Below are 21,860 nucleotides of genomic sequence, written 5' to 3'. Positions count from 1 at the left end.
ATGTTCAATTAACATCCATAATAAATGACTTCTTCTACATGACAATTAGAGGTTGCCACGTCCTGCTGAAATTTGCCAGGGTGTGTCTTGTGACCAGCCCACAGTGGGTACACAGGGTGTGGGGCAACGGTCTTACTTCAGGGGATATGGAACATAAACAGAATAAATCAATTCTATTTTAATTAATTTATTAAACACTTCAGTAAGTTAATTCTACTTAAATCTTTTTAGCAGCAACCGGGACTTTTAAAGTGCTTTAACACACATGTTGTCCTTAGCCAGGTCGATAGGCACAGCTGGCCCATCTCTGGCTGTATCTGCAACATTTCTCCTCTTCCTCATTCTATTCCTCACTCACTAGCCTCCTTGCTATTCCACAAACGTTCTAGCACCTCCTGTCTCAGGACCTTTGCATATACAATTCCTTTCTTTGGATACCCTTGTCCCACATACTCTCTTGCTACATCTGTCATTTCATTTACGTCTCTCCTCAAATGTCCCCTCCTCAGTCAGGCCTTCTCTGACCACAAGGGCAGGGACCCTGTTTTGCTTCTGCTGTGTCCCCAGTGCCTAAAGCAGTGCACTGCCTGTAACAGGAACTCAAATAAACATCTGTTGAACCAGGATTGTTTCATTTGATTTTCACAATAAAAAGATCTGTTTATCCAGGACATTTACATTTCTTGATTTGAACGCAATACATGCCCAGTTTTTCTGTTTTTTTCTTTTATATCCTTCCAGCTCAACACACCTGCCTCCCTGAAGCATGTAAAGGCCAAATGTGCCAACGTGAATTATTCCCACTACAGAGATTCTGCTGTCTAAACAACTCTCGTGACGCCAACATTGTAACGAATACTACTACAATATGACTCATTCTTCTTTCCTCCAGTTGATGATAGAAAGCAGTCAGTATAGAAATTCCAACAGTTTGCCACCTGTTAGCAGGTCACCTCACAGCATTCCTGCCCTGTGATGATTCCAGGTTAAAGTGGCACTTGATTGCCATTTCCGGCAATAATTCCCACCAACACATGAAGCTATCCTGCCCCTATCCCTGTGCTTACCTGCTGTCACACCATGACCAGGTCTCACAACAAGCCCTAGCAGGTCCCAGCAGGGCACAGTGACCTGAGTGTTTTACATCAGGACCACGCTTAATGGGCCAGCGATTCTTGGAGAAAGATAAATGCTACTTCCATCATCTAGTCCAGGGCAGGGGGTAAATAAAATATACAAAGTTGTTTAAAATACTTGTTCTCGAGAAATTAAAATAGGAGATTCAAGTTATGAAACCAGGAAGCAGCTTAGTACAATGAAAGTCGGCATGAAATACATGCTAAAGAGAGGTCCAAGCACCGTGCTGGGAAAAGGTACCCTGAGGGGGAAAGGAGAGAAAGAGAGGTTTTGTGTTTAAGGATGGGGGCGCTTGAGTTAAAGTTAGACTCAAGGGTGTGGGAGCACTTCCCTGGCGGTCCGGTGGTTAGGACTCCACGCTTCCACTGTTGGGGGAAGGGGGCTTAGACCCCTGGTCGGGGAACTAGGATTTAAGATACAATAAAGAAGGGATGATTATTGGTGAAGCAGATGATGATCATGAGTGCTCAGGTGGACAGGACGGTCTCGGGCAAGAGGAAGGATGATTTCCTCCTCTGAGACATGAAGGCATGAGTTGAAAAGAATGCATGGGGATGTGGGGACCTCTTACTGAAGGTCAGGAAGGTTCATGACACAGTCTTTTCAGAGAAGTAGAAGGCTAGGTCACTCAGTGAGTGACGGCACAAGGAAGAATGAGGCTGCAAGTGAGAATATTCCAAGCACCAGGGGGGAATGAGAGAGAGTAACTAAGGGTAAAGAAAAGAACCAAACAGCATTCGGGGGCCAGCTAAAGAGTGATCACCTGACTCTGTAGTGAAGTCAGGCAACATGGTTCTCTGTTTTTGGGTTTTTTTTTTCGCCAGCACTCTCTCATCAGCTTGTGTGCACACGCACAGGAAATTTGCAACTAGGCTTACCTGTGGTGAGAAATTGACTAGGTTCGCAAAAAGAAAGTTAAAGGGTGAGAAAAGGGACTTCCCTGGTGGCGCAGTGGTTAAGAATCCGCCTGCCAATGCAGGGGACACGGGTTCGAGCCCTGGTCCGGGAAGATCCCGCATGCTGCCGAGCAGCTAAGCCCGTGTGCCACAACTACTGAGCCTGCACTCTAGAGCCCATGAGCCACGACTACTGAGCCCGCGTGCCACAACTACTGAAGCCCGCACGCCTAGAGCCTGTGCTCTGCAACAAGAGAAGCCACTGCAATGAGAAGCACGTACACTGCAATGAAAGGTTGCCCCCGCTCGCCACAACTAGAGAAAGCCCGCACACAGCAACAAAGACCTAACGCAGCCAAAAATAAATAAAATAAAATAAATGTATTAAATAAAAAAGGTTAAGAAGAAAAGAGGAAGTTCATGAGAGCAGAAAAATGAACACTAGGTCCACCCTCGATAGGGAAATAAACTAAGCCAGCAGGGGCTCAGGCATTGGGAGAAAAAGGAAGCACTGAGGAGCCAGAAGTTGAAATGCTATTGCAGAGCAGGTCTAGGGGGAAGGAGGATGCAGAAAAGGTAAAAGGTCACCTTCAGAGAAAGCAGCTTCAGGGTTTGTGATTTGAGATTCTGCAAAGGGACCTGTCCAAGCAGGCTGCTAACATGGAGAGGAAGAAACACATTGGGCCACACGCTAGATGGATGAGTCACTCATCTGGACACTGGGGACACCCCGGATGGCCATCAGGGACTGAGTACCGGGCATGCCCGAGATCCAGGGCCAAGATGCTCAAGGCATCTGGAGGCGACCTGGAAGTATGAGCAGCAGGCAATAACGGCTGACTGGTGGTGTCTTAAGAGGGGTGCTCAAATCACTGTCTGAAAGCAGAAATGGAGAGCACAGAGGTGGTGCTGTCCTCCTGGTTCCAGCAATGCAGGGACTATGAGGTTGTGGCGAAATTGATCTTTTTAAAATTAATTTATTTTTGGCTGTGTTGGGTCTTCATTGCTGCACGTGGGCTTTCTCTACTTGCGGTGAGCAGGGGCTACTCTTCATTGTGGTGCATGGGCTTCTCACTGCAGTGGCTTCTCTTGTTGAGGAGCACGAGCTCTAGGCGTGCGGGCTTCAGTAGTTGGGGCACGTGGGCTCAGTAGTCGTGGCTCGCAGGTTCTAGAGCACAGGCTCCGTAGTTGTGGTGCATGGGCTTAGTTGCTCCGCGGCATGTGGGATCTTCCCAGACCAGGGATCGAACCCATCTCCCCTGCATTGGCAGGCAGATTCTTAACCACTGCGCCACCAGGGAAGCCCCCTATTATTGACTTCTAGGTCAATTTCACTGTGCCCAGAAAACACACTTTGTAATACTTGAATTTTTATAGAGAGCTGTTTTATGTGTGGTCCAGAATATGGTCTATCTTACTAAATAATCCATGTGTACTTAAACAGTGTAGTATGCTGTCATTGGGAAGAGTATTCTATCATCACCTGTTAGATCAAGTTGATATTTCTGTGGCAGAGAAGGGAGAGCTGTAGGGTCCCACACCAGTTCATAAATGCTTCAACCACTACTTTATTAGTTCATTGGTCACAACCAGTTACATGGCACTACCTACCAAGATGGGGCTGGGAAATGTTGGGGAACACATCATGTAATACGGCCTTGCATGTTTCTTAGAATGGAGACAGGAACGACCTTTCTTAATAACGCACCCCCAGGAGATGAGATCTGGAATTACAATGCAAATGCATGATCTCCTGAAACCTCCAGGGGGGAAGTAAAACTTGGTTTGCTCTAAAGGATGACACCTGGGAGTGAGGAATACGTCAGCTCTTTTTCACTTTAGTTTTTGCTCTACTTATTTTTAGTTGTTTGATATTTAATCCAAATTAAGTAAAATATTTTTGATATTTCATGTCTTCCATTGGGGGTGTGTGTATGCATCACAGTCCCATCTTCCCCTGGGAAATTCCAGGCTCAATTATCAAGTGTATTGACTGACTTATTAGAGGCACCAAGAATAGGAGATGAGAGCAGAGATCATTGCTGTTTATTGGTCTTAAGAGTCATAATCGTTTTGAGGATTTTAATCCTTTCTGATAAATCTTTCAGCAGTTCTTTACTATGGGACAATATTCAGTGACCTCTGTTTCTGATATAGACCAAGATCCTGCCGTGTATGACTCGTAACTCCAGCATTCAAGGTCCAGAAAAATGGCAACGCTGGGAACTTGCTGAGCAGTAAGTCTTGCCCCTGCGGTCTCCCTTCAAGTCCCCCACAGGCATCATACACCTCAGTACAGAGCCAAGGATGCAAGGTAAGCACACACAGCCACTCCAGAACCTCAGTCCTCGTGCCGAATCCCTGAAAACCCACATCATGTGGAACTGAAATTTACCAGGGTTTCTCATTGTTTCATGACACACACCTATATCCAACCCAAAAGTTCTGTGACTGGGTGAGGGGCAAATTTCTTCAACTCCCAGCCCTCTCCTTTGGAATTCCAATCTGTGCATTCCTCTCCCCTCAGGTGTCTCACCGTACTCTAAAAATGTCTCAAATTAGCATCTTGATTTCCCCTCCATTTACAAGCTCCTCTCTCAACCAAAGCAGCCTCTCTTCCAGGTCTCCCATCAGTAAAGGGTACCCATGGCTTTTAAGAGAAACCCAAGAGTCATTCTTGGCATCCACTTTTTCCTCATACCAATGTATCACCAGGTCCTCTCAATGCTACCCATGAGGAACACTGAGATATTCCTAGAAGCAGAAGTGTCGTGAAGATTAAATGGGGTAACAGAGAAATTGCTTAACAAAAGTGTTCAGTATTTACTGTTTTCTCACAACCTACATCAAATAGGCATTAGGCAAGGGGGTGGGTTGTGTCACTGAGGTTGTGTCACTGATAACTGTCACTGCTCTGCACGTGTAGACTTGGCTGTGCAGCACAGCTGTTGCGACATGTCTCACCACATTTGTGGGACACCTCACAATAGAATTAAGTGGACTCTTCATTCTGTCCTAAAATAACTTCCAAAGGCATTATACTGATATTATGCAGGTGTTCTTTTAACTTTTGACACAATTCACTTACAGAAAAACTGAAAAAATTTAGTACAAAGAACTCCCTTACACCCTTCATGAGATTCCCCAAATTTAATATTTTGTTTGCTTCCTGAACCATTTCAAAGTCAGTTACGTGACTGGTGAGATGGTGCCTTTTACCGCTAAAAAATAAGAACATTCTCTTAAAGTACCCCAATGCAATGACCAAAATCTGAAGATTAACACTGATCCAACGCTGTTACCTAATCTATAGGCCTGACTCACACTTTGCCAATAGTCCTAAGTCCTCAGCAAAAAAAAATCTGGATCATGCACCGACTTTTATTGTCACAGCTCTTTCATCTCCTTTCATCTTGAACATTTCCTCAGTCTTCGTATTTAACGACACTGATATGTTGGAAGAATGTGAGCTAGTTATTTTGCAGAATATCCCTCACCTTGTGTTTGTCTGATGTTTCTCATGGCTGGATTCACATTACCCGCTTGTGTTAGGAAAGCCACAAAGTGAGGCGTTCTTTATGGTCATGATAGTTTTAAAACAAAAATCTGTTAAGTACACAGACGACTGCTTAGCAATGCAAACATTAAAAATTGCTTTTTTTTTTTTTGCGGTACGCGGGGCTCTCACTGTTGTGGCCTCTCCCGTTGCGGAGCACAGGCTCCGGATGTGCAGGCTCAGCGGCCATGGCTCACGGGCCCAGCCGCTCCACGGCATGTGGGATCTTCGCGGACCGGGGCACGAACCCGTGTCCCCTGCATCGGCAGGCGGACTCTCAACCACTGCGCCACCAGGGACGCCCTAAAAATTGCCTGTTCTTTTCAGACTAGCTGAGTTGGAAAGATTTTGAAAGATGGTCAGTCAGGACTGAACATCCATGTTAAGGATCCAGGTGAGTTTCAAAAGAAGCCATTTAATTTCTAGCATTATATATAAGTCAATTAATGAAACCAAAATCTATGAGTTTTTAAATAGAAAATGCGGGTAACCCCTCTCTCCATGCTTTTCACTATCCTTGAAAGTATACACATTTCAAGGAATATACCCTTAAAAGTATATTTTCAATTCACAAAGGTGCTAAAGAAATTGAGATTACAAGCACGGGTGAGGGCTGGGCGTGACAACCGGAGTTCTTATCTTAGTAGCTGAAAGTGATTCAGAACTATCTTAAGGCTCCACCAGTTTCAACATCTTAGACTTTTTGATACTTAAAATAATTGTCATTAGGTGAATAATCATATGTGACTGTCCATTAATTTAGAATTAGTACATTTGACATGCAAACACTTTTACCCACAAAAGAATACCAATGTACTTATGTACACACATATGTCTAAAGAGTTAAAAAAAAAAACAACAAAAAAACCCAGAACCGTATAATGGCACAATGGCATGTGACATTAGAATGATTTTTATACATTAACAAATAGTATTATATAAGGTTGGCACTTTTTCCTAAGTCAACTGACAACTGACAGAATCCTTAGAGGGAAAAAAAGTGGTAGAAAAAATCCCATGTCTGTCTTCATTGAATCAGGAAAAGTTACCACCCTAAGATATTCATTTAAAATGTTTCCAATACAGAAAACAATGGTTATTTTCCAAGTTACAGGAAATTGCTGAGTTCAAGGTTTATTATTATGAAATCTGGAGTTCATCTGGTATCAATGATGTGGGTATCATGGCATATTTTCATTTATTGAAAATAAAAGGTGACATTCCTTCTCACACACCCCCCACCCAGCCAAACTATGTCCTCTGTTCTTGTAAGATACAACAAATGAGAAGGTGAAATAGGGACTTTTCTATAGTTTTTTTTTTTTTTAATTCAGGCATCTCATTAGGTCAGAACTCATTCAGCCCAATCTCCCACACCATTTTCAGCTATAGGTTGTACAATAGCTGCTGTTAATCAGCATTATGAGGCATAATCAAGCTGAAAGCAAAATAAATTATGTGCCATTAATTTTAGTATAATGTCATTCTGTAGTTCTGGGTTCACTGTTTAAAAACAGATTACCCATGTGTAATAAACATAGAAAGTCTCCATTACATAGAATTTTCAGGGCTTCCCTGGTGGCACAGTGGTTGAGTCTGCCTGCTGATGCAGGGGACACAGGTTCGAGCCCTGGTCTGGGAGGATCCCACATGCCACGGAGCAACTAGGCCCATGAGCCACAACTACTGAGCCTGCGCGTCTGGAGCCTGTGCTCTGCAACAAGAGGCCGTGACAGTGAGAGACCCGCATACTGCGATGAAGACTGGCCCCCGCTTGCCACAACTAGAGAAAGCCCTCGCACAGAAATGATGACCCAACACAGCAAAAATAAATAAATAAATAAACTCCTATCCCCAACATCTTCTAAAAAAAATAAAAAAATAAAAATAGAATTTTCAGTAAACCAGGCCACATCTGATTTCCTCACCTTTTTGATAAACAGATTTGTGTACTAACAATGCTATGAAATCAAGTAGAACTTAATAAGGGAATACCTAATTTACAGTTTTTGCCAATTTCCATGGTATCAGTACACCTATCATGTCCCATTTCAAGTTATCAATAGTTTACCAACCAGTTCACAAATTTCCTTCATACAAAATTTAACAATAGGTTCTTGTAAGCTGGTATATGCAGGTTCCAGACCACCACCCACATTCTGAAGAAAGTATCTAAATTGAAGCACAGAGTCAAAGGATAGAAAATGCAGGTGAGAGGTAAGAGAGATAAAGGATACAGTGTAAAGTTCTCAGGTTTAATTGTAGTTGCAGAAGGAGAGGGATAGAAATGATCTTCAACAAGGTATTACCTGAGAGTCCTCCAAACCTGATAGAAGACATTAATCCACAGATGTAAGAAGCCTTATTAACCACTAGAAGAGTAAAATTTAAAAAACCCTTTCCTAGACGTGTGGTAGGAATACTGCTGAGAACCAAAGGCAAAGAGAAAATCCTAATATCTAGAAGCAGCCACAGACAAAAAGCTTATTGTTTTCCAAACCATTAGACTAAGAGCTAACACAATAGAACCTAAGTGATAGAAACCAGGAAATAATGGAAAGATATCACCAAGGTTCTGAAAGAAAATATTTGCCAACCTAAAATTCTATAACCAGTAAAATTATACTTCAAGAATGAAAGGAAGGGCTTCCCTGGTGATGCAGTGGTTAAGAATCTGCCTGCCAATGCAGGGGACATGAGTTCGAGCCCTGGCCCGGGAGGCTCCCACATGCCACAGAGCAACTAAGCCCATGCGCCACAACTACTGAGCCTGAGCTCTAGAGCCCGCAAGCCACAACTACTGAGCCCACGTGCCTAGAGCCCATGCTCCACAACAAGAGAAGCTGCCGCAATGAGAAGCCCACACACCGCACTGAAGAATAACCCCCACTCGCTGCAAATAGAGAAAGCCATGCACAGCAATAAAGAACCAAGCAGCCAAAAATAAATAAATTTAGTTTTTAAAAAAAAAGAATGAAAGGAAAAAAGTTTTTAGACCAACACTAAGAATGTTACTGGCTCACTGCTCTAAAGGAAACATTAAAGAATCATCTTGAGGCTGGAGAATTCAGCCCCAGGTAGAAGCAAAGAAATGAAGACTGGAGCAAGGAAAAACAAAAACAATAAACAAAATGAATATAAAATCTAAATGAATATAATCTATATATAAATGAATATAAAATGGTAACAGCTATGTCTTGTGGGGTCTTAAATGAATTAGAACTTAAATATTTGACAAAAATAGTATATAAGGGCTTCCCTGGTGGCGCAGTGGTTAAGAACCCGCCTGCCAATGCAGGGGACACGGGTTTGAGCCCTGGCCCAGGAAGATCCCACATGCCGCAGAGCAACTAAGCCTGTGCACCACACCTACTGAGCCTGTGCTCTAGAGCTCACGAGCCACAACTACTGAAGCCTGTGCACCTAGAGCGCATGCTCTGCAACAAGAGAAGCCACCACAGTGAGAGGCCCGTGCACCACAACAAAGAGTAGCCCCCAGTCGCCACAACTAGAGAAAGCCCGCACGCAGCAATGAAGACCCAATGCAGTCATAAATAAATAAATAAATTTATTTTAAAAATAGCATATAAGTCAGATGGGATGTAAATGGACTCAAAGTATCTTAAAGGTCCTAAGATTATCAGCAATAAGGTAAAAGCACAATTAACACTAGCTTTCCAAATTGATATATAGATTTACTGCAATCAATCCCAATCTAAATCTCAGCCTTTTTGGTAGAAAGTATCAAGTTGATTCTAAAATTCATGCAAAGGACTCAAATTAGCCAAAACAACTTTGAAAAAGAACAAAAACTGAAGAGCTTAACACTCTGATTTCAAGACTTATCATGAAGCTACAGTGTTGAAAACAGCTTAATATTAGTATAAAGATAGAAAAATAGATCAATGGAACAGAATAGAAAAACCCATGTACATATGAACTGCTTTAAGACAACAACAACATATGCAAAGTCAGTGCATTGGGGAAGGATAGTCTTTCCAACAATTGAATATCCATATACAAAAAAAAAAAGAGGAAGGAGGGGGGAGGAGGGGGGAGGAGGGGGGAGGAGGGGGAGGAGGGGGAGGAGGGGGAGGAGGGGGAGGAGGAGGAGGAGGGGGAGGAGGGGGAGGAGGGGGAGGAGGGGGAGGAGGGGGGAGGGGGTGAGGGGGGAGGGGGGGAGGAGGGGGAGGAGGGGGAGGAGGGGGAGGAGGGGGGAGGAGTTTGGACACATACCTCTAACTCAAAATCATATAAAGTCTAGAACTATCCTGTCTAGAGGAAATCATAGGAAATCTTTGTGACCTTGGGTTAGGCAAAAATTTCTTCAGTAGGACACTGAAAGCACAATATATAAAAGAAAAATGATAAATTGGACTTCAAAATTAAATACTCCTGCTCCCTGCAAGACACTGTTAAGAGAATGAAAAGGCAAGCCATAGGATGGAGAGAAATATTTACGAAGATATTTTGAAAGGACTTGTAATCAGAAAACATTAGAAAAAAATAATTCTCAGCTCAGCAATAAGAAAACCACCTACTTTAAAAATAGGCTAAAGATTCAGACACTTCACCAAAAAAGCACATTAAGATGCTTAATCATTAGGAAAATGTAGATTAAAACCACAAGATACCACTACATTCCTATTAAAGTGGCCAAAATTAAAAAGATTTGTCCTATCAAGTGTTGTTAAGAACGTGGAAAAACTGGAAGTCCCAACAGGAATGAAAAACAGTACAACTGGTGATAATGAAAAAATATTTAGTACAAGTACTTCAGAAAACAATTGGCAGCTTCTTTAAAGAGTTATACGCCTATGATGTAATCCACCTATTTCACTCCTATGTATTTACCCAGAAGAAAGGGAAATACATGTCCATACAATGACTTGTACACAAGTGCTTATGATATCGGGTTGGCCAAAAAGTTCCTTCGGGGTTTTCCGTACGCTGTTTCGGAAAACCCTGAACAAACTTTTTGGCCAACCCAATAGTTTTTGTAATAATAAAAAAATAAACTGCAAACAACTCCTATGTCCAACAGGTAAATGGACAAATTAGAAAATGCCAGCCCATCTGTAGCGACAGAAAACCGATCTTTGATTGCTTAGGGAGGGGAGGAGTGGGGAGGGAAAGGGAAGGGTATACAAAAGGGACAGGAGACAAGTTTAGGGCATGATGGACATACTCATTCACTTGATTGTTGTGATGGTTTCACAAATGTTGGCAAAACTTAAATTGTACACTTTAAATATTTGCACCGTATTTTAGGTCAGTCATAGCACAATAAAGTTTTTTTTTAAAACTACATTAAGGCACCATTTGTTCCCTATTAGATTTGAAAAACTTAAAATATGACAGAACCACACAGATAAGACTGTGCAGAAGCTAAGGAGTTCTCTCTACAGAGAGCCATGTGACACTAATTATCAACATAAAAAATGCAACGACTCTGACCTGCAGTGCTACTTCTAGGAACTTATCCTACAGAAGTACTTCAGCATGCATAAAGATATATTAGGATAAGACCTATTGAAGCATTTTTTGCAGTAAATTGTTGCCAAGTAGTAGAAACACTTCTGTGTCCATCAATAGGGTCTAATTAAAGTTAACTGAAATCAACTATGGTAAATTACTGTAAGAACACACTATAGCTATAAAAAGCAGGAGGGAGTTTTTTATGTTCTGAGAATGGAAAGATCCTCAGGATACACAGTGACCCTTGGACAACATGAGTTTGAACTGCACAGGTCCACTTACAGGTGAATTTTTTTCAATAAATATAATACCTGTATTTTCCTTTTACAGATGAACACACAAGTCAACTGAGTGTGGGGCAAAGTTTGTTTGATTAGAGATCGCAGCATGTGGAATCACAAGAACTAGAGTTTGAATCCCGATTCTAACCAAACTGTTTCAGCTTCCTGCCCTTGAGTGAATCATTTATCAATTCCTTCGTTTCTGAGGCAGATAGCAGCACGTTGATTTTTGATTGGGGAGGGAGGAATCCCTAATCCCTGTGATGTTCAAGGGTCAACCGTATTTTTCAAGGGCAAGGTGTGGAACAATATGCATATGTTACCAAGTGAAAAAAGCAGGCTTGAGAGTGTAAAGACTTAGCCACAAAGGTGAAGATAACATTTGCAATGTTACAAAACATTTCTTTGCACCATGAGAAAAGACAAGAAACTAAGAGGAAGAAAATGGTAAGAGACCAGGTATTTACAAGCGAGGACATCCAAATGGCCAATAAACAGGAAAACGTGCTGAGCTTCACGAGTGACAGGAAAATACCAATTAAAACCACCATTAAATAGCATTACAGACCTGCTGATTGGCTTTAAGTTTTAAAGACTCACAAGACCAAGTGTCAGTGAGGATGTGAAGTAACAAACTTTCCTACACTGCTGGTTGGAGTATAAGCTGGTACAGCCACTATGAAGACAATTTGGTAGTATCTACTGAAGTTGAAGATATTCACACTCTGACTCAGCAATTCTACTCCTAAGTATATAACCATCAGAAATGTGTGTACCTGTTCACCAGATACAGATACAAAAATATTCTCAGGAGTCTTTCCTTCAATAGCCCCTGTAAGTTCTGCACACTCAATTTCAATGCTTGGGGAGGGTTTTCCTCACACCAGCAAGCAATTCCCTGACCCCAGCTGGGTGTCCTACCATTCAACTCAATTCTGACACAGTCTACCCAGGGAGAGCAACTGATTCCACAGGTTAAGGACTGAGTGCCACAAGACAGCCCGCTACTGCATATGACACTCACAAACCCAGGTTAGCTTCTGACCAACTGGCTATACATCAGAAGTTCCCACAACCCCTTCCTTGGGTTCAATTTATATATGGGCTCACAGAACTCAGGAAACCTGTTTACTCGCTAGATTACTGGTTTATTACCAAGGATATTAAAGGATATAAATCAACAGCCATACGAAGAGGTACATAGAGTGAAGTCCTGAACAAAGGAGTTTCTGTCCTCATGAAATTTTAAACCCTGCACGGTGGCACGTGGAAACTCTCTGGTTTCCTAACCTGGAAGCTCCAAACCCCCTCACTTTGTGTTTTTATGAAGGCTTCACTACGTTGTCACTGTTGAGTAAGTCATTGGCCTTTAGTGACTGATTCAACCTTCAGCCTCTCACCCCTCCTTGGAGGTCATGGGACAGGGGAAGTGGAAGGGGGACTGAAGATTCCAACCCTTTCAATATATGATTAGTTGCCTGGCAACCAGCCCCTATTCTTAAGGTGCTTTCCAAAAGTCACCTCATTTACATAAAACCAGTTGTGGTAGAAAGGGGCTTGTTATGAATAACAAGACACCCATTCTGCCTTTGGAGAAGGTACTAAGGACAAGAGACCAATCATTAGAACAAAACATCGTTCCCATTGCTCTTATCGCTCAGGAAATTTCAAGGATTTGGGGAACAATGAGCCAGGAACCACAGACAAACACCAAAAATGTATTTCTTATATACCACAATATCACAGCCCTAAACAGGAAACAACCCAAATGTTCACCAAGAGTAGAATATATAAACTGTAGCATATTTACATAGTGGAATAGTGCACCCAGCAGTAAAAGTGAACAAACTATAGCTACGTACAACATGAACCTAACAAAACGGGCAAAGCAGCTCATTACAAAAAGATATGTAGGACTTCCCTGGTGGCGCAGTGGTTAAGAATCCGCCTGCCAGTGCAGGGGACATGGGTTTGAGCCCTGGTCCGGGAAGATCCCACATGCTGCAGAGCAACTAAGCCCGTGCGCCACAACTACTGAGCCTGCGCTCCAGAACCCACAGGCCACAACTACTGAAGTCTACACGCTTAGAGCCCATGCTCCACAACAGAAGAAGACACCACAATAAGAAGTCCGCACACCGCAATGAAGAGTAGCCCTTGCTCACCGCAACTAGAGAAAGCCTGTACACAGCAACGAAGACCCAACGCGGCCCAAAATAAATAAATAAATAAATAATGTAAAGAGAGTTAAATAAGGTAATATGTACAAAAGGGCTTTTCAAAACACAGAATTATGATTTAGACTGTGTGGGTGGAGAAGAACAAAGCTTTATGCCCTAATCCAGTGATTCAATTTAACTACATATAAACTGCCAATCTAGGAGGGTCTAGACAGCCAGGGCAGAGCTGGAACCGGAACCCTGAACTCCAGATGCCAAGCGCAGTGCTTTTTTCCAAGCCGTTATGTTACAAGCCTTTAGCAGGTTGACAGTGAGGCTGGAGCATCACTCAGTCACACAGCCCAGGCTTGTGTCCACACCTGCACCTGTCACTAACAGTGTACCCTGGAGCAAGACCCTCACACCCTCTGGGTCTTTGTTATCTTTTCACACCAAAGAGTTGGGCTACATGCCAATCTAGCAATTACATTCTAAGGTGTGATCCCAGGGCCAACACACACACACACACACACACACACACACTCCTTTTACTTGGCCACAAAATGGGCTTTGCAATTGTATGAATTCCCAACACCGCCCCCCCTCATCTTCTAGGACTGCTCATTGCTTTAGATCAAGTCAAGTCCAAATACCTCTTCTTAACATCCAAAGCCCTACCATCACCAAACTGCCCTTCTAGTTCATCACTAAACCACCTGAACTTCTCAGCCCACTGTGCTCCCCACTGTCCCCACATGTTCCTGCCACTTCCCCACCTCCGTGGTTTGGTTTATGCTATTCCTGAATCGCCACCCCTTCCCCATTGTTATCAAGACCCTGCCTTTCTTTAATGTAGGAGGATGGTGGGAAGGATCCCGATTCACCTGACCCACCACATGCATGTGCCGTGTCACCAGGCTGTAATGCTGTGGGGGACTAGGTCCATGTTCTGTTCTTCTCAGTTTCCCCAGAGCGCTCAGTGATACGCCTCCACACACGTAGCAAGGGCTCCACAACAAACACTTTCTGCTTTTGAGTTTGAAATTTTTTGTGGAGTTGGGGGAGAAAAAAGGATCCAGAGAAGGGACGGGATTGGCCTAACATTACACAGCAGATCAAGGATACTTCCAAGATAGCGGAGCCAGAAAGGAAGCCTGGCTCACCTCACTTCTAGCCAACAAGCCTGATCTGTTTTTTTCACTATTGATGAGTTGAATAACTGAGCATTTAAAATGTGTGTATGTGTATTGGGATTCTATTTGTAAGAGTAAAAAATTGAAAGCCACCAAAATAAGAATACTTTATGGTACTTCTTGACTATAAAAGCTTATGAAGTCATTAAACCATTTTAATAGAGTCATTTGGAATCTTTAAAAAATGGTTTAGAGCATAGAAGGAATGAGATACATGGGAAAAGAGCCAGGACAGGTTGTCAATGAAAACAAGTGTAGGGGAATATGAGTAACAATTCATCTGCATAAAAAGGAAGCATACACACTCACTTACACACATGTATGCAGGCACACACCAAACACCTGCATTAGAAACTGACCTAAATTATTAACGGTGTTTTGCTGCACTGGGAGAATTACATGGAAATTTTTCCTATTTTATGTTCATATGTAGTATGTGTGTGTTTTATAATGAACATTCACTAACTTTATAATCAGAAGAAATAAGGATCCATCCATTTTGAAAATATAAAATGTAAAAATCTTAAAATTTGTATGGAGACACAAATGACCCCAAACAGGCAAAGCAATTTTGAGGGAAAAACAAACAAAGAAACAACAACAACAAAAAACAGCTGGAGGAATCAGGCTCCCTGACTTCAGACTATAGTCATCAAGACAGTATGGTACCGGCACAAAAACAGAAATATAGATCAATGAAACAGGATAGAAAGTCCAGAAATAAACCCACACACCTACAGTCACTTAATCTACGACAAAGGAGGCAACACTATACAATGGAGGAAAGACAGTCTCTTCAATAAATGCTGCTGGGAAAACTGGACAGCTACATGTAAAAAATGAAATTAGAGGACTTCCCTGGTGTTGCAGTGGTTAAGAATCCACCTGCCAATGCAGGGGACATGGGTTTGAGCCCTGGTCCAGGAAGATCCCACATGCCACAAAGCAACCAAGCCTGTGTGCCACAACTACTGAGCCTGTGCTCTAGATAGAGCCTGTGGGCCACAACTATTGAAGCCCATGTGCCTAGAGCCCATGCTCCACAAGAGAAGCCACCCCAGTAAGAAGCCTGTGCACCACAACGAAGAGTAGCCCCCGCTCATCGCAACTAGAGAAAGCCCGCATGCAGCAACAATTACCCAATGCAGCCAAAAATTAAAATAAATTTATTAAAAAAAAATGAATTAGAACATTCTCTAATACCATTAAACTCAAAATGGATTAAAGACCTAAATGCAAGACTGGGTACTATAAAATTCTTAGAGGAAAACACAGGCAGAACACTATTTGACATAAATCACAGCAGTATCTTTCAATTTGTCTCTGAGAGTAATGGAAATAAAAACAAAATAAACAAATGGGACCCAGTTAAACTCAAAAACTTTTGCACAGCAAAGGAAACCACAAACCAAACAAAAAAAAAGAACCCACAGAATCGGAGAAAATATTTGCAAACAATGCAACCGACAGGGATTAACCTCCAAAATATACAAACAACTCATGCAGCTCAATATCAAAAAAACAACCCAATCAAAAAATGGGCAGAAGACCTAAATAGACATTTCTCCAAAGAAGGCATACAGATGGCCAAGATGCACATGGAAACACGCTCAACATCGCTAATTATTAGAGAAGTGCAAATCAAAACTACAATGAGGTATCACCTCACACCAGTCAGAATGGCCATCAGCAAAAAGTCTACAAACAATGCTGGAGACGGTGAAGAGAAGGGAACCCTCCTACACTATTGGTGAGAATGTAAATTGGTACAACCACTATGGAGAACAGTATTGAGGTTCCTTAAAAGACTAAAAACAGAGCTATCATGTGATCCAGCAACCCCACCCCTGCGCATATATCTGGAGAAAACCATGGTTTGAAAGGATACACACACCCCAATGTTCACTGCAGCACTGTTTACAATAGCCAAGACATGGAAGCAATGGAATATTACTCAGCCTTTAAAAAGAATGAAATGCCATTTGCAGCAACATGGATGGGCCTAGAGATTATCATACTAAGTGAAGTAAGTTAGACAAAGAAAGACAAATATCATGTAATATCACTTATATGCAGAATCTTTAAAAATGATACAAATGAACTTATTTACAAAAGAGAAACAGACTCACAGACTTAGAACAAACTTAGAATTACTGGGTGGGGAAGGGGGGCAGGGATAGATTGGAAGTTTGGGATTGACATGTACGCACTGCTACATTTAAAACAGATAACCAACAAGGACCAACTGTATAGCAAAGGGAACTCTGCTCAATATTCTGTAATAAGCTAAATGGGAGAAGAATTTGAAGAATAGATACTTGTATACGTATATCTGAATCACTTCGGGTATACACCTGAAACTAACACAACACTGTGAATCAATGATACTCCAATATAAAATAAATTTAAGAAAATATAAAAGGTATAAAAACAGGAGAGAACTTCTTTGACAGGCATACGTCCCACCCAGCAGAGGAAATGACACAGAGAGAAATGCAAACAGGCAAGTGGCTCAGCACTGAGACTGTGGCAATTACTCTACTAGGTGATCTCCCACCTGACAGCTTAATTGCTTCCCTGATTTAAGAGCTTCCCCATTAAGCCCTTAGCAGCTGCATCAAAGGATCAAAGCCATTCTTTACTGACAGGAACCTGAGGGCAGGAGGAGAGGGCTGCAGGAGATTGTCCTGTGTGGCTCCTGAACAGTCCAAGAGCCCCTCCCACACCATTTCTAACAGGCCAATTTGCTTTCTATTCCTCTCACTCCTGAGGACGCTTTCTCGGTGCCGGTGGGAATCACAAGGAACTGACCCAACACCTGAGGCTTAGTTCTGTCACTCATTGCAAAACAAGGGGCCAGTCACCTTCTCTCCCTGAACCAGAGTTTCCTGTTTTACAAAACGACTAACTCTGCTCATCTCTCAAGATTTTCCTGTCACGTTATTTAAAATAGAACTCCAAGGTCTGAACCTAACCTACGCAGACATTAAGACCGGGGATAGATCCCCTGTGTGAATGTGCAAAGGGCATGAAGATGGATTATTAAGTGAAAAAACTCAAGGCACAGAAAACTGTGCTGGGTTGATCTGGTTTGGGTGGGAGATATAAATTCCCTGCTTTTATGTGCCAGATGATTCCTCTCTAGGCTCTTGAAAAGCTGAGATGGTCTGAGGGAGACAGGGCTGACATGAGCAAGGAAGCCTTTATTTTTCATTTTCAAACCATCGGGCTCTGTCTGAATTTTATCTTGTACTAATTTTCTTATGATTTAAATTAAAATAGACAATTGTATCTAGTTTAAAAGGCACATGAGCTAGTTAAAAAGACTAAATGAAGCTGTGTGTATAAAACTTTTCTGTAAAGTTTAAACAACTCACCACTATCATTTTTTTTAAATAAATTAATTTTATTTTTATTTTTGGCTGCGTTGCGTCTTCGTTGCGGTGCATGGGCTTCTCTTATTGCGGAGCATGGTGCGCGGGCTTCAGTAGCTGTGGCTCACGGGCTCTAAAGCGCAGGCTCAGTAGTTGTGGCTCACGGGCTTAGCTGCTCCGCGGCATGTGGGATCTGCCCGGGCCAGGGCTCGAACCCGTGTCCCCTGCACTGGCAGGCGGATTCTTAACCACTGCACCACCAGGGAAGCCCTCCAATACCCCTTTTATCCTTCTTAATAGAACCAAATATCCATTTATTGAACACTGTTCTACGATTAAATAGGAATCACCTGATTTAGAACTTTTAGAACTTTGATGGTTTTAGACAGGAGACCAGTCACCATCTTAGGGTGCTATGTGAGCCGCTGAGGGTTTATCCACCCCCCCCGCCAGGTCACCATCCTGAGGCCATGACGCCATCTAACCAGGCTCCCTGCTTCCTTGACCCTTGCCCTTCTCCGCATAGCTGTTATAAGGAACAGCTAAAACTCAAGCCAGATTATGTCACGGCTCTGCTCACGACCTTTTAATGGCTCTCACATCAGCCAAAGCCAGATTCCTCACTACGCCCTTCGTTATCGGCTGCACCCCTTCAGGTTTTCAGACCAGTCCTCCCACACCTCTGGCCACGGTTCCAGCCGCGGGTCTCTTCGCTGCTCCTGGCCTGCCAATACCTCCCTTCCTCAGGGGCTCCATTCTTCCTTGTTTTCTAGTACCTATACTCTTGTCCCTGGTTACCTGGATGGCTCACTCCTGCAAGTCATGACTCAAATGCCACCTTCCGAGGACAAGCTTCGCTGAACCCTCACTTCCAAGTTACGTCCCTCCACGTGGGCACACACATGCCCTGACCCCCTTTCCTGGTTTATTTACCTCCCTAATGCTTACCGTCACGTCTTTTACCTATTTCATTTACTGCCTCTCTCCCCTCACCACGAAGTTCGCTCCAGGAAGGAAGGAGAGTTTGTTTTGTTCACTGCTACCTCCCCGCTCCCTAGAACAGTATGTGACACGTAGAAGGTGCTTGATAAATCATGTTTTACTTAATTCTGGCCATGGGAAGATCAAATAATGAGTTGAGCTTCCTGCCAGAAGAAAAGAGGAACTTGAGTAGATAGGTGGGACACTCACCTTTGGGGAGTCTTTTAAAATTGGAAGGGTGTGTGTGTGTGTGTGATGAAAGCAGGAAGAAAACTGGCTAGAGGAGATAATAGAACCATTCTCTTAAACTGACAACAGCTGATGGGCAGCCATGAGTCATGCAGTTGCTAAGCATCATAAAGGGCTTCCAGATATCAGGCAATATTCAGAGCACAGTCCTCCTGGAGGAAAATGAGGAAACATTCTCGCAACATATGAACAGAATCAACACAATTATTAGAATAATGATACTAATGAAAAAACAGGCAAAGTTAAACACTTACTCTGCACTCACAGTAAACGCATTAGCGCATCAGAGGTTGGGAGATACTGGGGCATTTCCTGGATAAAGTCAGATAAAAAGCAATCATGACCTCTCCTCTGACCATGTCACGGGGGTAGTATCCCTAGTGTCAGGATTGCTGTCAGTTTCATAGCTGTGCTCACCCAGCTAGAGGCTCAGGCATGGGAGTTTTATTTGTCCTGATCACAAATATGAAGTTTCTGAGAAATGAACAAAGGGAGGACCTCTAAAAGTCAATGAGTGACAGTCTTCTTGGGATGGTATAGTCAGTCACAGCCGGGTGGGACCCCCACTCTTGTGAGTCATGAGGAAACCAGAGGGGTCCACAACCTGAATGTGAGACAAGACCATTAGATATTCCCAAACCTCCCAATAGAAGAAGCTGCACTTCCTTCAATATACCTGTGCGAAGCACCTATTGCTGGCCAGGCCACTGTGGGAATGTTCTTTGTGTTTCACGAGGTCTGATCTTGTATAGTAAGAGGGACGATCTAATTCTTGGAGAATTCTGCTCCTCTCACCACTTATTTCCAACCTTCTCTGAAGCCTCTTCCATCTCCTGTCCTTCCCTCCCTCAGTTGTATTTCTCTCCCACTTTCCAGTGACTATCATAGCACGTGACACCTTTGAGTTAGAGGGTATTAGTAAGAAAACAAAGGGAAACTGTTCTACTTATTCTGGATGTTGTTTATTCCTAGAAGCCTGAGCAAGTATTCAGTTCACTTCTTCTCTTATTGGATTAGGATTGAGTAAGAAAGATGAGGCAGGGCTTCCCTGGTGGCGCAGTGGTTGAGAGTCCACCTGCCGACGCAGGGGACATGGGTTCGTGCCCCGGTCCGGGAAGATCCCACATGCCGCGGAGCGGCTGGGCCCGTGAGCCATGGCCGCTGAGCCTGAGCGTCCGGAGCCTGTGCTCTGCAGCGGGAGAGGCCACACAGTGAGAGGCCCGCGTACGGCAAAAAAAAAAAAAAAAAAAAAAAAAAAAAAAAAGAAAAGAAAGATGAGGCAAAGGCACAAAAGGGACAGGACATAATATGGAATCAGGAACGTGGCTGATACAAAATGTATGTCAGGACGTCTCACACCTTTAAGAGGGTTACAGTTTCAATTCTAAATTTTCTACCTGGAAAAACAACTATCAGTAACATGAGTCCTAGGGTCTATCCGATTCAAAAATAAAATGGTTTGAGAAACACATACCTGACCTGATAGCAATAGGAGAAAAAAAGTTCCTTCTACAGATACAATGTAATGAACAATGCATCGTTATCTTTAGAATGTTCAAAATGACAGTTTCACAAAACTACTTCTTAGAAGATCCCTCAAGGAAAACCATGGGCACCTCTCCTCAGGGCTATTCACCGACAGCAATTCTAGGGAAGTCCAGCCCATCTGACATAGTCACAAACTAGCGGCACACACATGGGCTTGGTGTAACTGGGACTGTTTTTTTGTTTTTTGTGGGGTTTTTTTTTGCGGTCCGCAGGCCTCTCACTGTTGTGGCCTCTCCCATTGCAGAGCACAGGCTCCGGACGCGCAGGCTCAGCGGCCACGGCTCACGGGCCCAGCCGCTCCGTGGCATGTGGGATCTTCCCGGACCAGGGCACGAACCTGTGTCCCCTGCATCGGCAGGCGGACTCTCAACCACTGCGCCACCAGGGAAGCTCGCTGGAACTGTTTTGTGATTGTTACTGCTGTTGTTTAAGTTAATGCTGTTAGCAGGGATGTGCATGTCTCAACTCTCCACCCACCTTTGTTTTTATTCCAGTCGTTTCATACTTTTGTTACATAACTGGCCTCTAAAGGCATTGTGTTGGAGATGGTCATTCCTCTACTCACTCAGGTATTTGAGCACCTTACTGCCTGATACTGTTCTCTGCAAGCAAGCAGGCACAAATAACATCCTGCCTCAGAAAGCTTAAATCCTAGAGTAAAGGAATGGGCAATACACAATAAAGTAAAAGTATACGGTATATCAGATGGGTATATCAAAGGGAGTGCTGGAGGGAGGAAGAGTCTAGGGAGTAGCCAGGAAAGGTCTCAGTGAGAAGGTCACATTTGAGTAATGACCTGCAAGAAGTGAGGAAGCTATGTGGATACCTAGGGGAACAGCAAGTGCAAAGGCCCTGAGGTAGGGAGGAAATAGTAGGATGAACAGCACACAAGGTAATGTGACCAGAGCAAAAAGTCAGGGTGAGTCAAGAAGCCCTCAAGGGAGGGAAGAAATGGTTGGTAGGCAGGCAAGGCGAGTAACATAGGGCTTGGTAGATCACAGTAGGTAC

The 21,860-nt window shown here is 43.2% G+C and overlaps 1 protein-coding gene across 3 annotated transcripts in view; it reads right to left on the bottom strand.

Annotated features, from left to right (window-relative positions):
* The window catches only part of GCNT3 (glucosaminyl (N-acetyl) transferase 3, mucin type), a 107,230-nt gene that overhangs the window by 65,733 nt on the left and 19,637 nt on the right, over positions 1 to 21,860 (bottom strand). The gene's annotated exons all lie outside the window — the stretch shown is intronic.

Source organism: Tursiops truncatus, chromosome 2, assembly GCF_011762595.2.
Source record: "Tursiops truncatus isolate mTurTru1 chromosome 2, mTurTru1.mat.Y, whole genome shotgun sequence".
In the NCBI taxonomy this organism is placed as follows: Eukaryota; Metazoa; Chordata; class Mammalia; order Artiodactyla; family Delphinidae; genus Tursiops; species Tursiops truncatus.
The sequence above is the reverse complement of the archived record's forward strand: the minus strand, read 5'-3'. Positions and strand labels throughout refer to the sequence as shown.